This window comes from Varanus komodoensis, unplaced genomic scaffold, assembly GCF_004798865.1.
Source record: "Varanus komodoensis strain SLA01 unplaced genomic scaffold, ASM479886v1 scaffold3, whole genome shotgun sequence".
In the NCBI taxonomy this organism is placed as follows: Eukaryota; Metazoa; Chordata; class Lepidosauria; order Squamata; family Varanidae; genus Varanus; species Varanus komodoensis.
In genome coordinates, this window is record NW_025335761.1 from 66,468,368 (window position 1) to 66,477,241 (window position 8,874).

Below are 8,874 nucleotides of genomic sequence, written 5' to 3' on the forward strand. Positions count from 1 at the left end.
TGGGCCTCCTTTGAAGCAGCTCGGGGGTTCGGGAGACCATGGAACCGGTCCGGTTGCTCGGAGAGCCTTCCAGTGTCGATCCACTGCCAGCCCTCGGACTGCCTGGCCACCGGGCCTGAAGGGAGCCGGGGGATCTGTGGCCTTTGCCGGGGGGAACTCCGGCACAGGAAAAAGGGGAGGGCCGCCCTGTGTCGCCTCAAAAGGCCGGCCGGCCGGCAATCGCAGTTCTCACGCTCCAGACCCCAGGCCACCGCAAATGCCATTCACTGGATAGCAAGGCCGGGGGCACATGCAAATCTATCTATCTATCTATCGATCGATCGATTTGCTTTACATTCTACCTTTCTACCAAAAATGCATACAAGGGGGACTCCAGAGCAATTCAGATAGAGTAAACTGCGCTGAAATACAAGAAAATTGAAAGGAGTTAAGAATAAAGCAGCCCCCAACCAAGACACCAACTCGTCGGCCTTTGTAAGGAAGGCGGCCTCTGCCTGCCGTCGAAAGGACAGTGGAGATGGAGCAAGGCCGGCCTCCTTCCGCAGGAGTCCGGCACCGGGAAGACCCCCCCCCCCCACAGCCTTCCCCAAAAACGCCTCCCGGAAGGCCGTGGGCACCCAGCTGGCTCGGAGCTGGGGGCTGCAGCCGGCGCGGTGCGGTGGGGTGTGCTGTGGGGGGGACCTGGGAGGTCCGGGGTCTAGCCCCCACCTGTTCTGGCAGCTCCAGGGCCAGGCGCTCCCAGTCAGCGCCCCCCACCCACAGAGTGGCTGTCGTGAGGGCCAAACGGGCCTGTGTAAGCTGCTCCGATTCCTCATAAAGTGCGAAAAAGGCGGGCTGTGCCGTGCGGCCGCTGGCGCTGGGACTGAAGCTGCTCGTTCAGTTTGCCTGGCCCCAAGCCACGGGGGGCACGAGGGGTCCAGCCAGCACTTTGAGCGCAGCTTGGAAACAGGCCAGCCTTTCCCCCCCTTTCTGTTGGACTGCATCTCCCATGCTCCCCACCCAGACGGGCCGCGGTAGACAGTGCTGCACTCCTGGAGGGCCTCAGGCCGCAGAAAGCTGCTCCGGGCAGGCGGGTCGGGGGTGAAGGCAGGGCGCAGGACGTCTCGGGGGCAGCCACGCCCGGGGGGGGGGGGTCCAACGGGCGGGGGAGAAGAAGGGCCTGCGGGAGACGGGCAGCCAGGCAGCTGTCAGCAGCACAGGGCAAGGAGGAAGAACAGATGCAAACATGTGGACGGAACGGGGGAAGAGAGACTGCACGGGAGGTGTGTGCGCAGCCTGGGCCATTTCTCCACCGCTCTGGGGTCTCGTGGGGCGCACCAGCTGAGCCGCAGCGCCACGCTCCCCGCAGCCTGCCCCCGGCTTTCATCTGCTGCCCAGAATCCGGTGTCTCTTTAAATCCGATTTGGGGTTACAGATGCTGCATCTGCTGGGCCCCCTGGGCGGGCTGAGTCTTCAGACCGGGCTGCTGCCACCGCCGCCACCACTTTTCCTCAAGAGATCCTGAAAGGGATCATCCCACTTTGCTGAGGGGCCTGATCCTGCAAGGAAGCGCCAGTCTGACCTAGTGCTTAGCTTGCACTGCTCCCCAGAGCACACGATGGGCCAGGGATCCTGCAGGAATCCACAGCAGATTCCACAGTGCGTGCATTTCAATAATCTGTCCAGTAGAGTCTTCAGCAGACCAACTTTTTCGGAGTTGAGTGGCTTCCCTGATGCGTGGAAGGGAGAGTTTTCCGTGGAGTGGGGGAATTGCAGCCATTTGCATTAACCGATGGGCATTTCTGCTAAGGCAAATTGGCACATATTTAATGAGATTCTGGTAGGAAAAGAAACCAGAAACTCATGGTCCATCCATCCATCCATCCAGGAGATGGGATGAAAGATGCCTGACACTCACCAAAACACAGATGGAGTCCGGGGCTCGTGGTCTAATCCCGCTTCTGCTTCCACGGAAGGCAGAGAAATGCCCCTGGGAGCCCACAAGCCTCCATGCCGCTCCACGATCCAGGGGCAGCCTCTACCGCCCTTCCTCTGCTCTGGGGGTAGCCATGCTGCTGTCTCTCAGAGCCTGCCGGGAAATCTGCATTGGATGCAACAGGGTAAAACAGTGCTTTAAAAGGGGACAGAAGCAACGCACGCCCTCCTGTTCTTGCTCGTGGGTCATCAGGAGGTGCCACCACCTGGATCAGACCTTTGGTCCACCTCGTCAATATGGTCAGCACAGGCTGGCAGCCGCTGCGCTCCAAGGTACCAGGCGGGAGGTCTTGCTGCCTGCCAGGAACACTGCGGGGCCGGACCGGGACCTTCTGCACGCAGGCCACGCCCCCCCCCACTAAGCCACGGCCCTCCCGGCGCTGACGGACTGAGCCTTTTGCGGCAGAAGCTGAACTCCCCCGTGGGCATCGGGAGACGGAGCCACTGGCAGGGCTCTGCCTGACATCCCTTCGTTTCCACCTGCCTTTCCTCTGCTTTGGAGGAAACCAGGGCAGGGAAGGAAGGACGTGGTCCTCGCCAGCACAACCTGAGCGCAGCACCTGGCCCAGAGTCACGCGGCGTGGCCGAGCTGCGTGGGGCCAGAGCCCGGATCGCCTGGGCCCCAGGCTGGCTCTCGGAGCCCCTGCCCCACGCCCCTGCCTCCCCTCCCCTCCCCAAGCCTTCACAGGTCACCCCCCACGCTGTCTGGGGACGTCCCGTCAAGGGCCCTGTGCCCCGGGGCGCGTCCAGGAAGGGCTGCGCGTAAGAGCGGGCCGCGAGGCCAGCCGACGCTTTCACGTGGCTCGGGGGACGCCGTGGCCCAGCCTGCAGCAGCTCTGGGTTCCACCTGGGGAGCCGCCAGGAGGGACTGAAAAGTGGTGGCCCCCGTCGCGCAGCCGCGCTGCGATCGAGCGTGGAGCCCTCGTCGGCTCGCACGGGGCTGGGCTCTGGAGACCCCCAGATCCAGCTGCTGCCCAGCCCATGCAGAGGAAATCTGGGGAGGGGAGAACGGCTGCGGGCCACGCTGCACCCAGCCGTGGCTTCCTGCGTGGCCCAGCCCGCCTGCAGGGCCATGGCGCACCAGGAGCAGATGCCGCCGGGAAGCCACCCAGCCTCGCAAATCTAGATTCACCTTCTGTGAATAATTCCCAGGTACCATTCTCCTCTTGTTATTAATTAAGATCCAATTGAAGGCCCTAATATTAATTAATGTTAACATTAAGAAAAATGCCTAATTTCTGTCAGGGCCTCCCTGTCAGCCTTGAATGTAATTATCCCTTATCTTTCAACACAGCCAGACCCTGTAAATATAATTATGGAAATGTACGTTTACTGGAGTGTGAAAAGTAAGCCCATAAAATTAATATTGTATTTATCCTCTTACCTTTAACAGTTATTAAAATGCACCATGGATTTCCTGGCTTCTGTTCCGGACATTCATTTTTATTTTTATGTTTATTGATGGACAGGCTGAGATTTCTGCCATCACGGACAAAGCCTTCTGCTTCGCAAAGAAGCTAAATGGATTTCAGGAGTGAATTATGATGTTTCCTGACATATTGCTCTGCGTGGACAGGCAAAGGTGTGGGAACAGCTGTCAGGGGCCGAGTCACGTGTGGCTCAGCTTTGCATGTTTCAGAGTCCCTGAAAGCGCTGCCGGCGCAGCCTTGCCGAATGTGGATCGGCTCCCGTGTGGGCTGACACCACAGCAGAAAAAGGATGTGCTGAGAGTTAAAGCCCCCTTACTTTTCTGTGGGGTGACTGGCTGCACGCACACACTCAAAGAGCCAGGCGGGCTGCGTGGGATCCCTCTTGCCACGGATCGGTGCCTCCCCGCGGCTTGCGCTCGGTGCAGGAGGACGGGATCCCCCCCCACCTGCAGCCAGACCTGGAGCAGCGGCTGCTCTGCCTGGGAAGGGGAGGCGGGAGAGGCGCAAGGGGCCCGGGGCAGAGAAGAGGCCTGGGAGACGGCGTGGCAGGAGCGGGGTGCCAGGAAGCCTCGACGGCAGCTGTGGGGCAGGATGCCTGGGCTCACTCGAGAAAGCCCCCTTTCGCCTTGAACCGCAGCAGTTCGACTGAAAGATCACCCAGGCCCCCGCCGTGACTCACGGCCGCGTGCTGTCCCGGGTCGTGGTTCTCCCCTCCAACTACACAATCACAGCCCATGGACAGACACTGCTATAACCTGCTAGTCACGTACACCGATGCAGAGTGTTGCGTTTCCAGGTGATGTTGGTACAACAGCATCCTGAGGTCTTTGGGCATGACAGAATGTTCTGAACGGATCAGAAATACTGGAAACAACAGCATGGAAAACATTAAAGGTTTCCTCTTGATGCTAGGTCCAGTCATGCCTGACCCTTGTGGGCCGTGCTCATCTCCGTTTCCTAGCCGGGAGAGCCAGCGTTTGTCTGCAGACGGTCTCCACGGTCATGGGGCCGGCATGACTAAACACCGAGGTGCAGGAACGCTGTTACCTGCCCACCGAAGTGGCACCTTTTCATCTACTTGCATTTTTGAACTGCAAGGCTGGCGGGAGCTGGGACGGAGCAATGGGAACTCACCCCGTTGTGCAGACTCGAACCGGCGACCTTTCAATCAACCAGCTCAGCAGCACAGCGGTTTAAACCACTGCGCCACCCCTTTCTTCATTGACCTGCCAAGTGAGTAGACCTCTTTGCAGTTTGGATCCTGCCCTGCTTAAACATGCAAATGTGTCTGATGGAGGGACCACTCAGGAAATCTGGTTTGACAGGGCTTGCCTCTGTGGGACTAGATGCTTAGGTGGGCCCATTCAGAAGCAAACCGACACCGTTGTTCCCGTTTTCCTGCGGCTGATGAGAACACGGGGATTTCCTGGCGGGTAGTGCCAGCCTCCAGCCGCGCCTCAGTCCAGCTCAGAATTCCACCTTCTGAAAGTAACAGCAGCACCAAACAGCGGCCTGGCTTGGGAACGGGGTGCTTCCTGAGAAAGGGGCGCAGGTTTGCTTTTTAACACAAAGGCACAGAAGCAGCCCTCTTCTGCCAGGATTTCTCTGAATTTTCCCAGCACGGACAAGAGGGGGTCCTCTCCTGTGTGTCCAATTGGCATCTGATCCGGAGGAGAGCTGGAGCTCCCCCCATGGGCACAGTGCCTGGGGCGGAGTAGGGGCCCGGGGGCAGCGCTGGGTGATGCCCGCCACCCGTCCTGGAAGGGCATCCCCAGTAGGGGATGCTGCTGCGCTTCTTGCACAGCACCTGGGCCTGGGCCCGTGGCGTCCCACCCCGTGCGGCGTTGCTCCCATATGATGCAGCATTTACCTGCGACTGCGAGGAGAGGCCATGTGGGCACCGGAGCCGTCAGAATGCAGCTGGCAGGCAACTGTCTCTCTCTCGCTGGCGTCCTCCATTGGTGTCCATGCTGTCCTGGATGAGAAGACGGCGGAGAAATGGGACCTTGCTCAAAAGAAGGCGAAAGTGCTCTTGATAAGTGGAAGGGAAGACGGGGGGGCAGGTCTGTTCACGTTGTCAGCTGTGCGGATCACGGCTGATGAGCCTGGAGCCGGGGCCACCCGTCAGTCCTTGGCCACAAAGGCTTCGAGGGGTCTTCCCGCTGAGGTGGGCTTTTGGTGAGCTGGCAGCGAGCGACTCCCAGACTCCAGACTGGGAGAGGCCTCCAGGTCACTGCTGGAGCTCAGGATGTGGCCACTGGCCCGTGTGATGCCCGGGTGGCCAGTGCCCAGCACGCCCAGTGGAGAGTAAATCCAAGAAGCAGGCCGGGCAATGATGGCAGAGCACTTCCCAGCAGGAAGTGACCGAGTGGCTTGCGCCAGGAGGGGTCTCCCCGGCTGTCGCAGGCAGCTTGCCGCGGGGGTGCAGTTCCCCACTTCCAGAGCTCTAGCCTCTCCTGTCCCTTCCCAACCCAATCTCGGGGTGTCCTCCATCCTGCCAGCTTCCTCGCCTGACTCGCCAAGTGCAAAGGACAACACATTTGCTAGGAAACAAAAAATAGGCACATCTCAGAATAAATTGCCAGGGGCAAGAGAGGGGGCAGCCGTTGAGCTGGTGCTTGGCTGAATACAACACGGAAAGTATTTTCTTCAAAGCAAATAACAGCTGGAATCAACTCTCATGATACCATTTAGCTTTAGATTCTAGGAATGGATCCTAATCTACTGAAGCGGAAGAAAGACGTTACCCTGAAGGTGAACCTCTTGTGCACCTTAACTGCAAATCAGTTCCCGCTTCCCCGCATGTTTTCTGCATATTTCCAGTGGTTTCTGTGACTGTGGTTTGTGGCACTGATGATACATTCAGAGCAAGAGGAAGCAAAGGGAGGCAACTCCATTTTAAACCGGATGATGGTGGCATCAGCCCTTGCAGGATTGTATTATTGTGCCGATGTTTATACACTGATGGTGCTTCGTCTGTTGTTGTTGGTTGTTTTAGTGATTTTATTGGTTTTACTGTTTTATTGTATTGTGTTTATGTCTTGATTCTGTTAACTACCCAGAGAACCCTTGGGCTATTGGGTGGTTTTAAAATGTAGTAAAAAATAAATAAATAAACTCCTAATTTCATCCTAAATTGAAGGTCTGGACCAAGTGATGCTGTCAAAGCTGGAAGCAGTGAGCAACCCATCATATTATGAAGTGTAAACTCTCTGTAAATGGAGTGCGTGCAGGAATTAGCTCAGGGAAAAATAAGAGGCCCTGTTAAAGGGCGGATGACTTGTTGGTGTGCTTTTTCCGAATGTGGTTGCTTGAATAATCACAAAAGGCGACTCCAGTGGGCAATGTATGAGACGCAGGCCATCTGATAACTCCAAGTCACATCTTTCGAGAGCATTTTAAAGGATGTGGCTTTCCCAGGGGAAGCTGAGATCCGCTCCCACGCTGCCATCTATTCATCGGCTGAAATGTAAGCAAGCGCTGAAAAGAGAGCTGGGCGTCTCTGCGCGATATTTCTGGCCACTAAAATCCCTTCTGGCGCTCTCTCCAAAACGCAGCGCCATATTTCCCCATGGTGCACATTGTCGGGGCCATCAGGCATCCGTTCCAAGGATGAGCTTGTGCTGCATAAATTCCCCTCGAACACGTCCCTCGCACGTCGGGCTTGGTGACAAGTCTGAAATGTGCAGCGGCGTGACAAGAGCACCGTGCCCTCTGCAGCGTAGCTCCGAGGTCCCTCCTCGGCCCCCGCGGGAGTCCACCGCGCTCCCGGATTTCTCGTTCTTTTCCAGGCAAGTGCACTTCACCGTTTCTTCTTGTTTTATGTAGTTGGGTGTTAATGCTGTTTCGTGTTCCTCCCCTGCCCAGGGTCCCCAAAGTCAGACGTGCATGTAGCAGCTGTTCCCACCCGCCCAGCGGCTGGACCTGCGTGGGCAGTTGTAATCGGAGGCCTGGAGGAACACTAGGAATTTAGTGGCAGCTTTGCGGCTACCCAGCCACTGAGCGGCTGGGCCAGGTGTTCTTGCGACCTCCAAGTGGACAAATCCAAGGAGAAAGGGAGGAAGCAACCTGCTGCAGGAAGCAGAGAGAGAGCTGCTGCGGGCTCAGCTCCCGCCCGCCTGAGCCCGCGGACACTGAAATACAGGGGAGCGCCGAAGAACAGAGTCACCGAACTGTTGCCAGAAAGAAAGGATGGTACGATTGACATGCCAAAGTCTTCTTGAATTAAACAGAGCCACCAGCACAACATGGATTATTTTATTAAAATATGTATTTATCCATCCATGTTTTGCTTAACAGTTTTGCTCATAGGCATGCAGCCTTTGCTCTTTGTGAAGATGATGTGAAGAAGGGGAGACAGGCAGTGTGGGTAGTGGTTAGAGGGCTGGGTTACAACTGGGGAGGGCCGGCTCTACTCCCCACCCAGCCCTGCAGCTCCCTGAGCGACTTGGGCTGATCATTGACCCACAGCCTAACCTGCCTCACAGGGTTGTTGTTGTCGAAAGGATAGCACAGAGAGGAGGGTCACGCGCACCACCTGGGAGGAGAGGAAGCACAGAGGTGCAGTCAATGCGCACCTGGAGAAAAGCGGAAGGGAGCAAAGCAGGAGGACTCCCTGCCCGTGCTGGGAAGCGGAAGGATCTGGCAGGCCCTTTCTAACAAATGCAAAGCCAGTGCACAGGGTGGCGCAGTTTCCGGAAGGCTGCAAAGGTGACGGCACTCCAGCATGCGGGACACATGTCGTTTGCGGCATCCGCCCAGCACGCCCAGCGGAAGAGCGAACAGGCGGCGGCGCTTCTCTGTGGGACGCACAGCAGGGCGGAGGTGCCAGGCTCACGGTCAGGCCTCTCCTGGAGTCCCGCATCCAGCTCCGGGCACCGAGATTTCAGAGAGATGTAGGAACATTGGGAAGGGTCCCACGGAGGGCGACAAAAACGATCCGGGGGTTGGAGACACAGCCCTGTGAGGGGAGACTGGGAGGGCTGGGCATGTTCAGCCTCGAGAAGAGAAGGCTGAGGGGGACGTGAGATCCCTCTAGAAGGACCTCAAAGGTTGCCACAAAGGGGAAGGTCGAGATCTCTTCTTGCTGGTGCCAGAGGGCAGGGCACAGAATAATCAGTTCAAGTTGCAACAGCCCAGATTCAGGCTGGACATCAGGAGAAGCTTCCTCCCTGTCAGTGGAAGCAGCTGCCTGGAGAGGTGGGGGGCTCTGCCACAGCAGAGACATTCAGAAAGACCCTGGGCAGCTGTCTGGGTGGGGTGGTGTGACGTGGTGTCCTGCAACAGCGGGGGGGGACCCGATGGCCTCCTCGGCCCTTTCCAACTTGGCTGTTCTATGATTCCATGGCTCTAAGGTGCTGCGGGGGGGGGGGCACGGAGCCCGCCCTGCCTTGCACGTCCGCTCACACCCGCCGAGAGAGGCAGCCTGGCCATGCAGGAGCGTGCCAGGGCAGCGTGCCAGGGGGAGCGC